Below are 20,999 nucleotides of genomic sequence, written 5' to 3'. Positions count from 1 at the left end.
GCTAGAGTCACGGTGGATTGTTAGTGTTGGATAACTTTTATCAAACAGCAGCTTGTGCTCTGGATCTATTAGCTGGCAACGAGCATATACCAAGCTAAGATGATGCCCATAAATAGTGCCATTAGCTTCTTGTATCGAAGACAAAGGTGTCTAATGGACCAATATTCCACACTTTCCCACAGCAGCGGGGCTTACTTTACAATGGGTTATTATGCTAATAGATTGTAAAATAGTATACAAGAACGTGGCTTTAATGTATTTACCCCTGTAGACAAGGAGGGGGAAAATGCTTTGCAAGCAATTATCATGACTTATTACACTATCTAAAAAACAATTACTGTAGACTCATGTGTTTCCGTTTTCCAAGTTTATTACTGTTAGCATGCACACAGGGAAAATAATTGAGCCAGCCACTCAAAACCGCACTTACAAACAGAGCCACCTTGAGTGAGGGGATGGGAGGATATATGCATCCAGCCCCTCTCTGCTCCACCCCCGGCCATTGTTTTCCCACTCCAGAAAGGACTTTTCTTCTCGAACACACCAAGTACTTTTAAGAAAGGAATTGAACAATGGCTGCAATTTAGAATGCAATTAGGTGGGCCACTATTCCTTTTTTTACCTCCAATTACCTGCAGCATCCTGCACACAGCTACCACCACCTCCTCCTCTCAGTCCCAGCTGTTATTCTTGAACATCAGATCAGGGCAATGTAACTCAGCCCGAGAAGCTGAGTCTAAGAAAGGTCCCCAGAGGAATCTGGCTAAACCAAAGCGCTTCTCACCTCTTCTGCCTTGCTGACATCTGTTAGGCCAGTTCCCTGGGGCCTTGTGCATCTTCACTGAAAATTCTCCAGACTTTCAGTTCACAATAACTAGTCCTCCGACTCTCTTATCTGGTATGTCTCAAAAATGTGTGCCCCATGAAAGGGAACTGACTCTGTGAAAATGGACTAAATGAACAGGGTCTTTTTTGAAACCCAAGTCTGACCATGCCCTCCTTGTCTACTCATTATGGTCTGTAATGACAAGGAAACAAATCACAATTCAGTCTCTGTTCACCTCTAGCCCTTTCTTATCAAGTCCCTCACTCTCTTGCACCACAGGGCCTTTGCACATGCTGTTTCTGCTGCTCATAAAACCCCCCTTTGCATCTAGTAAACACCTAACCAAAACTTCAGACTTCACGTTAGGTCTCCCTTCCTCTGTCCTCCCTAATTAGTTAGATCTCTTGCTCTATCTTCTCCCTGCCCATGTTATTCTCTCAGGATACCACATTCCCCACCTCCAAAGCCTTTACCACATTTGCAAATGTAATCCTTATTTGTATACTTACTTATTGTATACTTAATTGTATACTTGTTTAACATTGGTTTTCCACACCAGACTCCATGCTTTAAGAAGGCAATAACCCATCTACTTTATTTGCCATTATATCCCCACTAGAACAGTGTCCAGTGCATATTCAGTAAATATTTCTGAATGAAAAAATGCATGAACTAAGTTAGAAAGAGAAAAATAATCATGTATTCAGGCACCAGAATCACTAACACAGAGCATGTGTACTGGGACCTGGTGAGAGATAGACCAGTGTAAATAATGTAGCATCAACTGTACTAGTAGTTGACAACATAAGATAAATTATAACAATTTAGAAGGAAGAAATAAACAGAGATGAGACAATGTGGAGGATGCTGGAGACGAAAGCCTAAAAACTAGGTGACAAATTGAGTTTTAAATTGGGTTTGTGTTGGGAGGTGGTAAACAGTAGTGTCCAATATAGCATGAACCAAGAAGAAAAGCTCAGGAAAGAGCAGAGAATTTGTCTAGGAGGTGAGTGAGACAGCTAAACTGTCTATAGTTTTCAGTGGAATATTGGGAATAAGTGCCTCCTGATGTAAGGGGCAGAAACATAAGAGTAGATTGAGGAGAGACAGAAATTAGCCAATACTTGCCAGCCAAAGCATTAGGTGAAGAAGTGCTTCAAGATGGAAGGGATGGATCTGGGTGAAAGGGGAGAGGAAGAAGTCCAAGGGGAAAGTGGTGGGCAAGCAGTAAAAAGACCAGGAAGAGCCTAAGTGGCCAGGAAGCAGGCAGGGAGTGAGGACCATCAGAAAACCACAGGAGGCAGAACATGGACAGGAAGATTAACTAAGGGAAGAGGCAAACTACCTCCCAGGAAACAGAAAGATGGGAACGAAGAGGTGACGAGAGGCATAGAGGAACCAGGTGCGCTAGCCGGGAGGCAGACTTAGTCTGTCCCAGGAAGGAAGAAGCAAGGACTTTGTCTGTCAGCCTAGTCTGGGAAACAGAAAGCTGTGCCCCTTCTCATGAACAAAAGCTTGGGGCACAGGTTTTTCATGCTTTGCTCTCCAAAAAGAGGAGGGAAAAGCAACCTCTTCCACACGTGTTAAGAAGGCAAATGCCTATTCTAGGGCAGAGGAGGAGGAGAACTCTTAGAAGTTGTGTGTTTGGAAGCACCAATTGCCACCAGAGTGCTGAGTTCCCCTGGAAGATCACTCTGGGCCATCTGTCAGGGGCAGAGCTGAGCGTTAGTAACGAAAACAGCAACCCAGTGCATCTCCACTGCGGTATCAGATGCTTTCACCAGGACATGTCAATTTGGGGACCTTGCTCTAAGGAAATGACGGATGGCCAGGCTGAGAAGGAGAACCACAGTCCCTGGGCCCTGGAAGGCCTGGCCATCTGAGCTGCACTCGGCCCTGAGGAAGGCCTACCCGGCTCTCCTCAGGTGGAACTGCCATCATCAGGAAGCATTAGGAAAGGAGGGCATGCGTGGTAGAGCCACACACAAGTTGGCAGCTTTGAAAAGGGGAGTTGGGGGCAGGGAAGAATTACTACCGACAGCCCCAGAGTTTTTTTCCAAACATACTTTTAATTGATGACCCCATTATATCCTTTCTAAAGGCATTTTTAAAACTTAATAAATGACTGCTTACTATGGAGCACAATACAATCCCTTACAAGTTAAGCTGTTCTCGTGAATCACTTGTAATTACTGGGCATTTTCAAGCCCAGGGGATGTATAACTATATTATTGTATTCCTATGATTTTATGAAGTCAAGACAAGGAAACAAATCATGGTAACTGAATTAATCTCTTCACCAAAAGCTCATAAGAATCAGTGGAAAACTTAAAAATCTCATAAACCAAAAAACAAAAACACTAATAAAACATCAGGTCTTTTTCTAACTACTACTTGGTTTGTTTCCTCCCAAAAGGGGAAGGTAAAGGGGGAGAACTGGAAGGGGAGGGAAAAAGGATGGGAGGAAAGGGTTGAGGGCCAGAGAGAGGGGGAGAAGGGAGAAAACTGCGGGGGGCAGGGGAAGAAAAAAGAGGGGCAGACAGCACGGAAAGAGGAAGGAAAGAGAGGAAGAGAGGCAGGAAATCATATTGGTTTCCTAGGATTGCTGTAACAAATTGCCACAAACTTAAAACAACACAAATTTATTATCTTACAGATCTGGAGGTCAGGAGCCTAAATCAAAATGTTGGCAAGATTGTGTTCCTTCTGGAGACTTCCTGGGGAAAATCTGTTTCCTTGTCTTTTCCAGCTTCTAGCAGCCACCTGCATTCCCTGGCTCATTCCCTGGCTTCCATCTTCAAAGTATATCACTCCAACTTCTGCTCCCTTTGTCCCATCTTCTCCTCCTGCCATTTACCTTCTCAGCCCCCTCTTATGAGAAGCCTGGTGATTACACTGGGACCTCCCAGATAATCCGGGATAATTGTCCCAACTGGAAATTTTTCATTTAATCACACCTGTAAAATGTTTTGCCATGTAAAGTAATGTATTCACATGTTCCAGGAAGTAGGGTATGGACATGGGGGAGGAGCATGTAAAGTGGTGAGAGGGTCCAACTGAATGTGAAAGTTATGTCAAATGGGACCTCTATGCCATTTTGACTTCAAATGAACTTCAAGTCATGTTAAGAATGGCTTTTTAACTTCAAGATCTATTACAAAGCTGTTGTCATCAAGACAGTATGGTACTGGCACAAAAACAGACACATAGATCAATGTAACAAAATAGCCCAGAAACAGACCCTCAACTCTATGGTCAACTAATTTTCAAAAAGCAGGAAAGGATGTCCAATGGAAAAAGACAGTCTCTTCAACAAGTGGTATTGGGAAAATTAGACAGCCACATGCAAAAAAAAGAAACTGGACCATTACCTTACACCACACATGGAAATAGACTCAAATGGATGAAGGACCTTAACGTGAGAAAGGAATCCATCAAAATCCTTGAGGAGAACACAGGCAGCAACCTCTTCGACCTCAGCCACAGCAACTTCTTCCTAGAAACATCACCAAAGACAAGGGAAGCAAGGGCAAAAATGAACTACTGGGATTTCATCAAGATCAAAAGCTTTTGCACAGCAAAGGAAATAGTTAACAAAACCAAAAGACAACTGACAGAATGGGAGAAGATATTTGCAAATGCCATATCAGATAAAGGGCTAGTATCCAAAATCTATAAAGAACTTATCAAACTCAACACCCAAAGAACAAATAATCTAATCAAGAAATGGGCAGAAGACATGAACAGATATTTCTGCAAAGAAGACATCCACGGGTGCCTGGGTGGCTCAGTGGGTTAAGCCGCTGCCTTCGGCTCAGGTCATGATCTCGGGGTCCTGGGATCGAGTCCCATGTCGGGCTCTCTGCTCAGCAGGGAGCCTGCTTCTCTCTCTCTCTGCCTGCCTCTCTGTCTACTTATGATCTCTCTGTCAAATAAATAAATAAATAAATCTTTAAAAAAAAAAAAAAAAGACATCCACATGGCCAATAGACACATGAAAAAGTGTTCCACATCGCTCAGCATCAGGGAAATACAAACCAAAGCCACAGTGAGATACCACCTTACACCAGTCAGAATGGCTAAAATGAACAAGTCAGGAAATGACAGATGCTGGCAAGGACGCAGAGAAAGGTTCCCCTTTCCTCATATACTGTTGGTGGGAATGCAAGCTGGTGTAACCATTCTGGAAAACAGCATGAGGCTCCTCAAAAAGTTGAAAATAGAGCTACCCTATGATCCAGCAATCGCACTACTGAGTATTTACCCTAAAGATACAAATGTAGTGATCCGAAGGGGCACGTGCACCCAAATGTTTATAGCAGCCATGTCTACAATAGCCAAACTATGGAGAGAACCAGAACCTAGATGTCCATAACAGATGAATGGAGAAAGATGATGTGGTATATATACAATGGAATACTATGCAGCCATCAAAAGAAATGAAATCTTGCCATTTGCAACGACGTGGCTGGAACTAGAGAGTATTATGCTGAGCAAAATAAGTCAATCAGAGAAAGACAATTATCATATGATTTCACTGATATGAGGAAGTTGAGAGGCAACATGGGGGGCTTGGGGGGTAGGAAAGGAATAAATTAAACCAGACGGGATCAGGAAGGAGATAAACCGTAAGCGACTCAATCTCACAAAATAAACTGAGGGCTGCCAGGGGGAGGGCGGTAGGGAGAGGGTGGTTGGGTTATGGACACTGGGGAAGGTATGTGCTATGGTGAATGCTGTGAAGTATGTAAACCTGGCGATTAACAGACCTATACCCCTGGGGCTAATAATACATTATATGTTAATAAAATATTTTTTAAAAAAGATTTAAATATTTTTTAAAATCGCCCCCTCTAGAAAAGATGCAGAACGTGTCATTTTGCCTTTTCAACGATTTTTCCAAAACATATTCATACCTATAATCTGATGTTGTGCTCCAAACTTGTCTTATCAGATAAGAAAGACAGTTTATCCCTAGTTGCAAATAAGAAAAGCCTGGCCAACTTGCAGCTCCTTGCCCCACCCACCGCCCCCCACATCCCTGCACCCAGTCACCTAGGGAGCCACCAGCAGCTCAACAGGGCCAGCCTGCCTCTGTACAATTGTCCACTTCTCTTTCCATGGCATGACACTTATCTGCATTCTTATTACAGCCTTTTGTAAGGAAAAAAGAAACAGATGAAATCAAAGGCTCTTTGATCTTTTAAATCATTTGAAAAAAAGATCCTATAGTTTGCCCTCTCCCACCCACATGTTTTTCCTGCCAAGCCCATTCCTATGATCCAGGTATGGTCACTCTGCATGGATACTTCCAGAAACATGGAGGTCACTGTTCTTCAGGTTCCCACTCACAGGCATTCCTCTGCAGGGTCTGTTTCCAAAGATAGCTCCAGCGAGGCCTGGGGCCAGCACAAAAGTGGTCTTCCATGGAAGTATGGGCTAATGCAGGATGGCATACAGGTTCAAAGGTCATCCTGCAGGACACATCTCCACAAGCAGTCCACTGGCAATTCACTGGGCAGTCTGGACCCCAGAGTCCTTTTCCCTTTTATTTATCTGCCACTAACTTGTTGAATGGTGTTGGTTAAACTGCCCTCCTTTTATATGGAGCTGGTCCAAGCCAAGCTTAGCAGGATGCTTTGGCATAATGGTCAAGAAGATAGAGCATGAAGCCAGCCTAGCTGCTATCCAATTGATGTCAAGCAAGTTCCTTAATCTCTCTGAGCCTCAGTTTTCTCAACTATAAAACTGGGAGAGTAAAAGTCACCTGCATTCTAGGATCATGAAGACGATAAGGGAAACAGTGTATGCGAAGCACTTAAAATAGTGTCTACAATTGTAGTCTTACTCCAGGGACCTGAGCTCTCTTTCTATGTTTGACTCTCTAGCTTTTTGTCTTCCCACATCATATGACATTAGGACTGAGTATATCTTCCCAAAATCCCTTTGCTCCACCTTTGCAACCTCTCAACAATAAATAGACACACACACACACATATACATCATAATGGCCATGCTTATCAATGCTCTCAGAATGCTTTGAGTTCATTTGGCACTTTGCTGTGCTGCGTGTTTTGGGGCACACAAAGAAAAATAAGAGTCTGCCTTCTCAGAGTTTTAGGTTTAGGTAAAGAGGAGGTTCATGGACAAATAACTATAATGCAAGATAAAATCTCATAAGGTTCTAAGATAGATTTGTATAAATAATGTGCTATGAAATTTCAGAAGCTAGAAAAAAACAACACTGGCTGAGAGTGGAGGAAAAGGAGATTATAAAAGTCCCACTCACTGTTCTTGACCCAAAGATGTCGATGTAACAAAAGAAAGAGCATTGCAGGCCAGGAGGATACTTAAAGGGAATGGACGTTCTTGATACATTTGTTAGGACCCAATCCAGTCCGTCACTTTGCACCCAGAAAACTGATTTATTTCAGGAGCCTGAGAGTGGAGATGGCAGTCAGGATAGACTCACATTAACTACATTAAGTAGCCTGATGTATAGGTCAATAGATCGCTTCCTTTGAGCAGTAACTTGGATTACAGTAATCATATCAGAATGCCCATTGTATATTTTCCCTGAAAGCAAGTCATACTCAAAAAGTTAATGATTGACTGTGAAACCAGACCAAGGAGAGTTGTGTAATGTGATTGCTTTCTGACATGAAGGTAAGATGTCTAATGAACTTAAGTTTCCTCTAGCAAGTATAGTGGACAAAGATGCCATCGTTCCTTTTTCTTTACTTTGTGAATGACTAACCTACCTCTTTTTGACTGATGTACCCTTTTATTTCCTCTAAGTCAATAATTTTAATAACATCATAACCACCTGGCTGATCTGGGAGGCAGCTCATCTCTTTGAAACAGTTTTGTGTATCTCTAACCAGACTCATAAATCTCAGTGAGCCATACAGTAGTTCAAAGTGGTTCTGGGAGATGGAGCTGCAAAGGTCTGATGGGGCCAGACCACAGGAAAGGGGCTAGACCTCATACAGTGAGTGGTAATGACACTGACCAGCCACTCTGCTGACCCTCCTCATTATCCATTGAGTTTTCCACAAGTAAGGGATTGCCAGGGCCATGTCTTTCCAAGATGCAGGCTGCTGGGAAGAGTTATTTGGGGGTAAAAATGACTTGGAGTGCTCCGAATCAGAGGAGCATTTCTGACCCACAGGACATTGTATCTTAGTTCAGTCTGTATAAAACTCAGAAGACCTGTGCTCTTGGGAAAGGAGGCAGGGATGAAGAGATGTACAGATAGGATGGGAGAGAGAGTAACGATAAAAAGGGCAAAATGTTCCTGCACCCCTGGGTCACTCTGTCATACTCTTCCTCTTCGGTCATGCCGCGACAGCCTCTGGGAACCTTCCTGATACCTCAGAGTGAACCTCCCTGCCAGGGGTCAGTAAACACTCTCCAGAAAGGGCTAAATAGTATGTCTTTTAGGACTTGTGGGCCATATGGTCTCTGCTCCAACAGCAATCAATAACATTGGTTTCAAAAACGTGATTTTGGGGGCGCCTGGGTGCCTCAGTGGGTTAAAGCCTCTGCCTTCCGCTCAGGTCATGATCCCAGAGTCCTGGGGTCGAGCCCCACATCGGGTTCTCTGCTCAGCAGGGAGCCTGCTTCCTCCTCTCTCTCTGCCTGACTCTCGGCCTACTTGTGATCTCTGTCAAATAAATAAATAAAATCTTTAAAAAAAAAAAAAAAACGTGATTTTGTCCCAGGGTGATTAATATATTTGGGGACAATGTGAGCATAACACAAATATCACATTTGTTTGTGTACAACTTCCTTTCTGAGAAACACTAGGTGAAGGCGGCTGAAACAGGACACACAGGACTCCACAGGCCGGGCGCGCACACACAAGCCGTACCTCAAACATCCACCCTCAGCCTCCGGTGTCCACGGGACTAGGAGCCACCGCCTTCGCAAACGGCGCCACAGCTTCCCGTCAGATTTCAGAGAGCCTCCTTCCACCACGGAACAGCTCACAGGCTGAAGCTCTTCTGGAAGATGCCGGGTCTTTTTAGAGGCAACCTGCCATATTTATTGTAGTATATATTCCTTTGATAAGGAAACTCTGTGTTCAAAGATGGCTGACCGAGCCAGCAGGGGAATCCCAGTCCCTGCCCCAGGGCCCTTCCGGGTTCTTTTTCCTTCCCCGCTGGACACACACCACAAAAGTGTGTCACGTATGCGGAACTAGAAGTGTATAAATTACCCTCCCCTTGCTTGTGTTCGGGGCTCAGACCTTTGGCGATCTCTCTTGTCTGAGCACCCCCCCCCCTGTCAAATAAACTTCCTGTCCTCCAAGATCTCCGAGTGCCACGTGGTTCTTCTATCCGACGATCCAGTCCTGGTTCCCTAACACCCTAACCATTTAGTATGTGTAAAATGGTGATGCCATTTTATCAGTTTCCTGTCAGTTTTTCAGATTTGTCCCTGACCAAGTGTTTGAATGTTGTCCTCAATGCCATTTTCCCCATGTGCCCTGAGGATTTTATTGCACAGTGTTGCATAGTGTAGTGATTTTTAGGAACATGTACCTTGTTAAAGCACAATGGACTGTACTCAACTCTGCCATCTTAGGGAAAAAGTGGCCAAGAACGCATAAACAAATGAATGGAGATGGGTTCCGATGAGCTTTATTTACAAAAACAGGCAGCAGGCTAGGTCTAACCCACGGCCTCACTGTTGCTCTGGGTTCTCTCTCTACCCTGTACATGATTTAGTTGCTTCCCTTAGTATCTCAATGGTGATTAACTGATTTATTTAAATGTCCTTCTCTCTGATTAAGCCATAAGCTCCCAAAGACTGGGGTTCTTTTATTCCTAGCTTTCCTCAGCACCCGGCAATGGGCCTGGCAGGCCCCAGGCTCACAGAGAGGTTTGCTGAGTAATTTTTCTCAGAGGAGAGGTAATCGCCTCTTCCAGCAGGTATTCTAACCCCAAAGAGCAAGAGCTGTCCCCTTCTATCACCCACCCCAGCACGAGCCTTTGACATTCAGATTCAGGTATAAGTAATATGTATTAAACCCCCTCCTCTCAGCACACAGGAGTAAGACTGTGGTTTTATATAATTTCATGCCATTCCTCCAGAAAAGCTGAAAGACATACATGTTCTGTCCATTTCATGAATGAGGAAATGACATCTCTGAGCAGTTTCCTAACTGCTGCAAGTCACACAGCAGAGCAGGGTGTATTCACTGGAATGCTGTTGCTCCAGGGGAGGAATGTTGTATGAGGATGATGCCCTCAAACAGACTTCTTCTTCCCCCTCTCCTTGGCAAACATGTTATGGAGTTGACTTGTTAGTTTGGCCTCACACAAAGAAATGCAAAAGGAAGAAACCTACAGAAAGTTTCTTACACGATGCCATCAGCCTGTGGGTCCCATATTCACAGTCCTGCTGCCCTCCTGCCTGAGTCAGCATGCACGACCTGCCACCTTCTCAATGCAAAGTCAACACGCCTTCACCATGGATTGCCACGGGCTCCAACTGGAACTCTTCCCTTCAAATTCCAGACCCTGTGCTCAAGTCTGTGCACAAAAGTGGGCATGATTATAACATCAGAATGAAGCAACCCAAACAGTGACACTAATTCTGTGGAATATACAATAGATAAAAGGAGTGTGCTAGGCTGAGAACATCACCAGCAAACACAACAAAGAACAATACATACAGCATGATTCCGGTTAGTAAAAGAAACAAACCCGGGAAAAATAAAACAAGATGAAATCAGAGAGGGAGACAAACCATAAGAGACTCTTAAGTATAGGAAACAAACTATAGGTTGTTGGAGGGGAGGTGGATGGGGGGAAGGGGTAGCTGGGTGATGGGTATGAAAGGGGGCACTTGATGGAATTAGCCTTGGGTGTTCTATGCAACTGATGAATCACTGAACTCTACCTCTGAAACTAATAATATTCTATATGTTAATTAATTGAACTTAAATTAAAAAAAGGAAACCCACAAAAAATATTGATGATTTAACAGTAATATGAACAAGAAAGCTTTAGAAACAAAACAGATGAGATTTCTGGGACCTAGAAAAGGTAAAGAAGAAGCCAGTACTCAACCCCAAATTACAATTTTTAGAAGGCTCTGGGAATTCTTTGGTTCTTACTCAACTGATTTGGTTTTATAAGATCACGTTGGTTTTTTTCTTGGCCATCAGCTGTTCCTATACTCTTTTTACAGAATGACAAAGGGTTTTAGTTTCATCTGACTTGCTTTAACACACATAACAAGAAAGCATGTGTTCAGCCCATTCTTCATTTATATAAGAAATATAAGCAACTAGGAATATCATCTTGTCTGAACTGGCAAAATTACCATCTGGAGTCTGCACATGTAAGTCAAAGGAAAAAAACTGAATGTTCAGAACCCACCTGGCCCCCAGTATTGCTATGGAACCTTGTTCAAAGGCCCGTGATCCAGCCAACTCCCAATGGTCTGAGACATCAGTGAGTGGTCTGAGGCATCTCCTTGTAGAGCACCCTGGCCATGCCTGGCTCTTAGCAGAGCATGTCACCAACACCCCGAGGGAGGGGAAGGTTTTCTCCTCCTTGGTATGCTTCTGCCCTGGCTGGATGCCTGGAGTGCAATGTGCACACAATCCATTTTATGAGACAGATGGAAATTGAGTTATAGCAAATAAATCATAAGGCACTTCTTTTAGTGATGTCTTTCTACAGGGAATCTTCCTGTTGACTAAGTGTGGCCTTGTACCTCCTTGATTAGGCACACAGATGTTTTGTTGGTATTCAACTCCTGTGAGAAGTTTCTTATTTAAAGACTCTCTGGAGCTTCTCAACATGCAGGGCTTGGCCACTCAGATACTATGAGGCAGTTTGTGAATTGGTGATTATAACTACAGTCCTTCTGCAGACACACACCCACTCCGACACAGGCACAAATATACAACTATGCCACCAAAACCATCAGCCCTAACATCGCCCTCCCCATCCTGATGTGGGAAACAAAAGAAATGCAAATAAAAATATGTGAATACAAGTAAATGTAAATATAATAAAATTTCCTTATAACCCAAAGCCCATTGACAAGTACTTAAGGCAAGTAGAGTGTATGCTCCTCCAGGAAGCTCCCAACTGTATTAATGTTAATGTCTTGCTAGAAGAAAAAACAACTTTAGCTTGACAACAGCCTGGCCTCCAATATCTTAAAAGCCTTCTTTAGCATATGAAATTCTTTTGGACACCGCCCATTTTTCCAACTTCCCAGACTTCTGAGTTTATAATCAGCCATTCCTCACAACCCCAGTGCAGCAGCTCTTTCTGCCCATGGCTCCTGTCCCCGTGCTTTCATAAAATCACCTTTTTTGCACCTGTAAGGGCCTACATAGCCAGAGCTATTCCATCCGGTTAAACAATGACTTTGTTGTTTATACAGTAAAACAAACTGTGCCTGCTCCCCTTCCTCCCAGGGGACTTACTTAAAAACAAATCCCAGAAACCAGTCCCAGGTAACAAACCCAAATACAACGGTGGGTCAGTCCAGGTGGAGGTATCCAATCAGTGGGGGTGCATGCTGTCTCCTAGCTACAAAGGAGTATGGGCCCCGCCCTTTGGGTGGCTTTTGGGCACCAATTCTGACCAAGGTGATAGGCTAGTTCAAATATCTACTAGGGTAAATTGTAATTCAATTGGCCACCCGTGTGTGACCTAGCATGACTGAGCAACATTCTCTGTGTGTTACAACCTCATTGGCCACCTGTGTGTGGCCAGGCCCAACCACATGGCCTTTGCTCTATATAAGTTAGTCTGTAAGGCAGGGAGGGGTTGCCTCTTTGTAAGAGACAGCCCTGGCTGGTTGGTATGATTCTCGATGCTTGGCGCAAAATAAAGCTTTGCTTGACCTTCACTTTGTATCAGTCTCATTCCTTTGACCATGGACCCAACAGCACCAAAGACATCTCAAGAATTCTTCCTTGGAACAAAAGTGAAAATGAACTTTTGGGACTTCATCAAGCTTCTGCACTGCAAAGGAAACAGTCAACAAAACAAAGAGGCAACCCATGGAATGGGAAAAGATATTTGCAAATGACAGTACAGACAAAAGGTTGATATCCAGGATCTATAAAGAACTTCTCAAACTCAACACACACAAAACAGATAATCATATCAAAAAATGGGCAGAAGATATGAACAGACACTTCTCCAATGAAGACATGCATATGGCTATCAGACACATGAAAAAATTTTCATCATCACTAGCCATCAGGGAGATTCAAATTAAAACCACATTGAGATAACACCTTACACCACCAGTTAGAATGGCCAAAATTAGCAAGACAGGAAACAACATGTGTTAGAGAGGATGTGGAGAAAGGGGAACCCTCTTACACTGTTGGTGGAAATACAAGTTGGTACAGCCACTTTGGAGAACAGTATGGAGATTCCTCAAGAAATTAAAAATAGGAGCTTCCCTATAACCCTGCAATTGCACCACTGGGTATTTACCCCGAAGATACAGATGTAGTGAAAAGAAGGGCCATCTCTACCCCAATGTTTATAGCAGCAATGGCCATGGTCGCCAAGCTGTGGGAAGAACCAAGATGCCCTTCAACGGACGAAGGGATAAGGAAGATGTGGTCCATATACACTATGGAGTATTATGCTTCCATCAGAAAGGATGAATACCCAACTTTGTAGCAACATGGACGGAACTGGAAGAGATTAGGCTGAGTGAAATAAGTCAAGCAGAGAGAGTCAATTATTGTATAGTTTCACTTATTTGTGGAGCATAACAAATAACATGGAGGACAAGGGGAGATGGAGAGGAGAAGGGAGTTGAGGGAAATTGGAAGGGGAGGTGAACCATGAGAGATTATGGACTCTGAAAAAAAACCTGAGGGTTTTGAAGTGGCGGGGGGTGGGAGATTGGGGGAACCAGGTGGTGGGTATTAAGGAGGGCACGCATTGCATGGAACACTGGGTGTGGTACAAAAACAATGAATTCTGTCATGCTGAAAAGAAATTTAAAAAAAAAAAAAAAAAAAGGAATTCTTCCTTGGCCATTGGCTCCGGACCTCACCCCCATTCAGATATTACCTCAGACAGATCTGAGATAGAATTCCAGTTTTCCCAATCCACTGTTGAATAGCCAGACCTACTTACTGAGGGGAGAAGATCCCACAGGCTGGTTTAAAGGATGCAACTATAGTGATTGGAAAAGAGACTATCAAATCCAGGAAAGCAGACTAACACAGATTGTGAGTGCCCATGGGATGCCAGGCACTTAACCAATTATTTGATTTAATTCTCAAATCAAATCAAGAAGCAGAGGCTCAAAGGGATGAAGTGTTTTGGCCCAGGCCTCCCGGCTCAGGAGTGGGAGGCCCGCGATTCCAACCTAGCAGGTGGGTCTGGCTGTCAAGACTGGCCTTTGTTGTGCCTGGGTGCCTCTTGCCTCCTCAAAGCCAGCTATTTCAAATGGAGGCGGTTACACAAGAAGAGTACATACGAATAGACCCCAAACAACAAAGGACTGGAATTCTGAGGAGGCCCTTTCAGCAGGAGAGGCAAGGCATAATGAACCAACCATTGGCAGTCGTTTATAAACATACATGAAGCAGGCCCGCCGCACAGGCCCCACTGCAGTCCCAGAAGCCCTCTCAAGACTAACCAACCCTGGCGCATGGACAGCAGAGAATTCCGCTGCTTTTCTGAGACCTGAGTATGAAAAGGAGCCATACAGGTGAAGCCTTGGATGTGTGCCAAACCCATTCCAGACAAGACAGAGAAGACAAATAGAATAGCCAAATCCTTGCACTTCAGGACTTTAAACAAAGAGTGGAGATTCACAGACTGGAGTCAAGTCTTTTGATGAGCCAAAAAAGAGTCAGCTTTGATTAACATTCTTTTGCATCATCAAAAGGAGATAGGTCAAAATAAGGTAATGGTAAGATATTGACTGGCCACACATTGGTGTTAAAGGGGTCACCTGCCAGCGGGAAGGGAGCAGCTTTCTTCCCTGAGGAGGTCAGACCATATCTAGAAGCTTCTGCTGTTCCATAATTCTTAATAAAAAGCTTAATCTCTCTGCAATGACTTTTAAACTCCCATTATTTTCTCTAATGACATAGAGGAAGAGCAAAATAAAGTCATCATTCTTTTCTATTTTTTGAGCTAAATTGTTTCTTTTCTTGTTTAGGGGCTAACAGCATATTGCTTCATCACTACCTAGACTGTGGTTGGAGAGCCCTCTGACTACACATTAGGATGTCCAGGGGTGTTAAAAAAAAAAAAAAAAAGTGATTCCTGGCCCTGCAACAGACCAAATGGTGTAGAATCCCTGGGAGGTGTGAGCCCAGGAAACTGCGTTTTTTAATAAGCTTCCCTGGTGACTGGGATTTGAATTCTGACTTCAATGCCCACTAACTGTGCAATGGGCAAAACATTGCTCTTTCTAAAAGTCAGCTTTCTCTCCAGTGAAAGAGATCTTCAGGCTAAAAGGGACAAATGACACAGTGTGCAGAAGACTTTTATAAGCTATGAAAACACTAAAACTAGGAAGTATTACCACTATGTTTCTCATATATATTAATTAAATAGAATATGTCTTATGGATAAATATAATGTAAAACACCTTTAATTCCTGTAAGACTATTTTATTCTGAGACTTTGAGTAAGGCCATCTGACCCTGGCCAACATGGGTGAATAAATAAAAATAACTGGGATCTCCTTAAACTTTTAGAGGCAAGAAAACACAGAGGATAGTTCTCTGGAAGATGGAAAGGGACATTCATTGAAGCTAACGAGTCACTGATTTCTCCTCAAACTCATAGTACCAAGGAGCTTACCCTCTAAGGAGATCATTTCTCCTTGGTCACAGTAGCAAGTTCACATGCCAGTAACTAAGGGACCTGTAGGTGTTGCCTGCTAAGAAGTGAGGACACTTCATTATTCCTAAACAGACACTTATTGATCACTGGGTAGGAAGAGAAAGCAGATGCTTTATCTAAATTACCTCTGATCAATTGATTTGAGAGGTGTTGAAGATTAAATGATAGGCCGGGCTTTGCATGAAATTAGCAAAACAAAATAAGCTATATTCCTGACCAATCAGCCAAAAATCTCCTAAGGGAGGGAAGAAATCACAGATAGATTCAGCCCTAGACACATGTCCTATTAGAAGTATTGAAATGCAATAGTCAACAATGTTGGATAATGGCTTTGAATATGAAAAAAAAATACAACACTTGTTTCCTGTTTGACTCAAATGCACCAGGTGGAAGAAAGATAGTGACAACCAAGATTTCAGAGTCTAAGTGAAGTGTGTGAAGTTAGTGAGGGAGCCGGAGGCCCAGAGATGATCCTGCCAAGTCTGTCCAGGCCAGCAGGAGAGCCTGAGCTCTGCCACCTCCCCTGCTCTTGTTGCTGTGTTGTCCCACAGAACAGAAGAGAGCGTGCAAGAAAGGGGTGTGTATTCAAGTGCCCAGCTTTCCCTGAGACGTCATGTGTTATAACATTTTGCACACCAATGAAATGTGCATCAACAGGGAATTAAGTAAAGTGTCATGTGACTCTAAAGTAGAACATCAGGGAGCTATTAGGGAAACTGTTATAGAAGAACGTTCTTGCTATGTCAAGTTTTGGTAATATATAAGCTTAAAAAAAACAAAGCTGTTTTATATGATGCCTTTTTATACAAAATGATATATGTATGTAATATGAAAAATACTGAGTGCCTGCCACAATTCTAGACATTGAGGAAATAATGGTAGAAAAAGAAAAGCCCCAGTTTGATGGAATTTAGGTTCTAGGGACCTATCAAAGGGAAAGGGAAAAACGATTGGTGGAAATGTAGAAATGTTAAAATTGTCTTTTCTTTCCCCAAAACAAATTAAAAATTAGAAGCCAACGAATTTCAGCAGGAATGGAATAGAGGTGTGCATCTCCTACCAACCCCAGAATTTCTAATCACTCTCACTGACCCCACTGCAGACCAGAATTTTCCTGGAAGAAGGCAGACAGAGATGTACCTGATATATTCAGAACAGCATGGAGCTCAGCAAACAAGAGAATTTTGGACCAGAAGCTTGTGAAATCACCTCCTTCCAACCTTCACTAATGGAAGAGTATACCAAGGAAAAAATAGCTTCATGCGGATCAGGCCACAGAAAGAGCTATGACCACGACTGGGAGCCTGCTCCAGACTGAGTGCATTTAAATTTTGTCTCATTGAGGTGACTATGTAACCCACTAGCCCAACTCCTCAGTGTAATTGGAACCAGGGCTCTCATATATTTACAGTTTCTCGTTGGCTCATCACCCCACATATCACTCGCACTCTGTCTATCCCCTGCTCTCTTCTTTCTTACCAACCTTTTCTCCCACTGAATGTAGAGCCACAGAATATGGAAAGACAGGCTTAGAAGGTATTCCCCTCCACAGATTTAGAGTATTCTACAAAGATTCAAAAGTCAAAACTTAAGTCATGTGAGATTAACCTGGAAGGATATTCTCAATGAAAAACGTTCCCTTCACTGCCTGCGATTTCCACCATTAAAGTCCGAGTTAAGGCAGAGTCCCTCAGATGAATTTTCTGTGAGAAATTATGACTGGGTTTTCAATTAAAAAATTCAATATATTGGGGGTGCCTGGGTGGCTCAGTGGGTTAAAGCCCCTGTCTTTGGCTCAGGTCATGATTTCAGGGTCCTGGGATTGAGCCCCGCATCGGGCTCTCTGCTCAGCAGGGAGCCTGCTTCCCCCTCTCTCTCTGCCTGCCTCTCTGCCTATTTGTGATCTCTGTCAAATAAATAAATAAAATCTTAAAAAAAAATTCAATATTTTCTAACAAAGCCTATCCTGGATCTCTTGGATGACCATTATCTAGCCAAGTACTGCTATGCAAATTCAGAGCCGTATTTTTATTGGGATACATAGTAATATTTCCATTGTCTAGGGCAAATAAGAAAGTTAGCAAGTATTCAAGAAAGGTAAAAACCAAATTATGTCAGAGAATCCTCTATGAGCAATGACTGCAAGGGAAGAGAAGGAAGAACGGAGTTATCACACAACAATAGAGGCGTGTTAAATATAGGTGTGTTAAACTTGGGAGAAATCCAACTCCTAGGGTCAGCACTATGCTCAAATTTTCTCAGCAATTCCACTTTCAGTGAAACCACATCCCCAATCACATGAAATTAGTGTACTTAATTTGAATTTTATTCACTTATGGATTGTATTTAATTTGTAAATTTGTTTTCTTTTTATCTTCACAGAAGAGCTGCAAACATAAGGCATTTATAAGCAGTTTAATATTCATAAGCACTCATGTGACAAATTAATAAATGTAAGTCAACACAGGGCAAAGTCTATAAAATTTTATTCCTTAAAATGGGGTCTATATATTGCTCCATTTTGAGAAACACTGAGTTAAAGGAGTATCTACACTGAATATTACTTGCAAGCTGAAAAACTGCCACCCAAAGATGTCCTCATCCCAACCCCTGGAACCTGTGAGTATGTTACCTTCTATAGCAAAAAGGACTCTGCAGGGAAGATTAAGTTAAGGACCCTGTCGAAATCCACATTTCCACAAGAGGATTAGCCTGGATTACCCAGCTGGCCTGATACAACCATTAAGGTCCTTACAAGAAGAGACAGATCACAGTGAGGAGTAGATACCAGGATAGAAGCAAGAGTTTGGAGAAATCCAAAAAAGCCAAAAAATAGAAGCACCTTCTAGAAGATAAAAAGGGCAGATGGAGGCATCCGAAAAAGCCAAAAAAAATGCAGGCAGTTTCTAGAAGCTAAAAAAGGCAGGAAACCTTTTCTCCTGAAGCCTCCAGAAGAAGCACAGCCCTCCCAACACCTTGAGTTGAGACTTCTGATTTCCAGAGAATAAATCTGTATTGTTTTAAATTTTCATTAATTTGTTACAGCAACAATGGGAACTAATACACTACTTGATCCATTTGTGCAGAATGATCTTCAGATTAGCACATGCCCCTGTGTTATCCAGAAAGCACTCTGTAATCCCGCCCTTTGTAATCACCTAATAGGCTCTTAGATTATGAAAAAGCAAAGTCAGATTTCAATGGAGGAAAGCAGGTGGGAAATGTGGAAATGCAGGAAAGTCCAGGTGGGGTGTCCCACTGGAGGTTCTTCCTTGGAAAAGACACATTGCACAGGTACTGGGTTTCTTAGGACTGAGCGGGGGTTGGCAAGGAAGGAAAGGCAGTTGGGAGACACAGAACTGCCACCCAAAGGAGAAGGTGACTGGGCAGGAGAAAATAGTGCTGGAGGCTCTGACTGTCCAGCCACCTTTGCAGTTTCTCTGAGGACTGACCCTTGTCTCTGAATCTTTAAATCTGCTCTTAAACTCCTTTCATAGTGTTTATGTTCCCAGGGTACGTGAGGCTCCCCAAAGATCTGCTTTAGAGAAGAAAGCGGATTCTGACAGCACTTAAGAGTCAAGGCAAATTAGAGCTCCCCCAGGTTATAAGTAAGGCCAGGGCACCACAGAGACCAATAGAAGTTCTCTTTCTGGTACTGGCTGAGAGACTTGGAAAAGAAATCCAGTCAAGAACCAAACATGGCCTGGGATAATCATGCAGGAAGCAATAGAAACTGAATATAAAACACCACTATTTTGTTATTTTATCCTCTTAACGAACTGGGAAAAGTGATTATTCCCTTAGGGTCTTCAAGGATGTAAGCAAAAACCAAACAAGATGTCATAGTAGCTGATAGAGAGGATAACAGCAACAGAGAAAAGGGAAGTGCAAGTGTCTAGTAAGAAGTAAGGGTGTATCCTCTGTCCCTGAATTCTCTTGTCCATACTCTGGCCATTTCCACTGCTTCTCAGGTCTCCTCCCTCTTCACACCCTGTACTCTAGGAGGCAGAATGAGGTTGTTTTCAACCTGATGATTCTCTTAGGTTTGATCTCCTCCTGAACACACTCGGGCCAGAGCACACTGGTTCACTGTACAGAGAACTTCTTTGCAGCTGTTGGTTTTAATGAAATTAGAGTTAATGGTCTTCTGTGTTGTCACTTAATACTTTCTTGTTGTAACTTACATTGGTATTGACCAAGAACACATTATAGGCCCTGAAGTACCATCTTAGTATGACTACCACTTTATAATCTAAGAATACTGGATTACATAGAAAGACAGAGATTTCAGTTCTGTTCTAGAGCTTACAACCATCTCCTATCAGGAGCTTATTTTAATTAATGGAAAGCTAGCAAGACTGTAAGTAAGTACCCACTCACAACATAAAATATCTAGAATGTAAATGTTGAATAGGGAATTCTGAATCCATTCTAAAGATGCTTTCCACAATTTAAAATATGATATTTTCCTTTTTTAAGTGTTTAAAGTGGTTGGTGACGGGCACCTGGGTGGCTCAGTTGGTTAAGTGTCTGACTCTGGATTTTGGCTCAGGTCATGATCTCAGGATCTTGGAATCCAGCGCAGGATTGGGCTCTGCTCTCAGTGCAGAGTCTTGCTTCTCTCCTTCTCCCTTTCCTTTTGCCCCTCCCCCAGCTCAATCTTGCTCTCTCAAATAAATAAATAAATAAAAAGTGGTTGGTGAGTATTAACACCTTCATCACAATCCATCATTTCAGAAGCAAGTTCCTTAGTTTTTAGCTACTTCAGAATCCATGATAAATATAAATTCAACTTGATTATGTTTATATCATAGGATCTAAGAAAAAAACATTCTGAAGATCATAACAGTAGTATCTGTAAAGTATTTAGGAAAAATGATTTTCTGATATAGCACTGGCATTCATTTGGTTGATATGAATTGCAAAATATGTCTCATCCTCTTGACAAAATAAATAGAGACTCATAAAATCTTGGCACATTTGAATTGGAAGGGACCTAGAGTTACTTATTTACTTTCATCATTCAGATTTAAGTATGTTATCTCTACCATAATTCCAACTAATGATTGCCCAGACCTTCCCGGAACACCTCTACAAAAACAGGACGCTAATTTTGGCAGCTCATTCTTCCTTGTTCTGAGACAACAGTCCATCTGGGTCTTTCTTTTTACCCTTAGATCATCTCTCCACCTTCTGCACCCATGCACATTGCATCCTCCCCAAATTGGGACTCCCCAGAGTTCCCCTCTTTGACCTCTGCACAGAAAGTCTAGTTTGGAGTCTCTCACCATCATCGTTCCAGTTCT

This window comes from Mustela nigripes, chromosome 2 (genome assembly GCF_022355385.1).
Source record: "Mustela nigripes isolate SB6536 chromosome 2, MUSNIG.SB6536, whole genome shotgun sequence".
NCBI classification, from domain to species: domain Eukaryota; kingdom Metazoa; phylum Chordata; class Mammalia; order Carnivora; family Mustelidae; genus Mustela; species Mustela nigripes.
Note: the sequence above shows the minus strand (reverse complement) of the source record.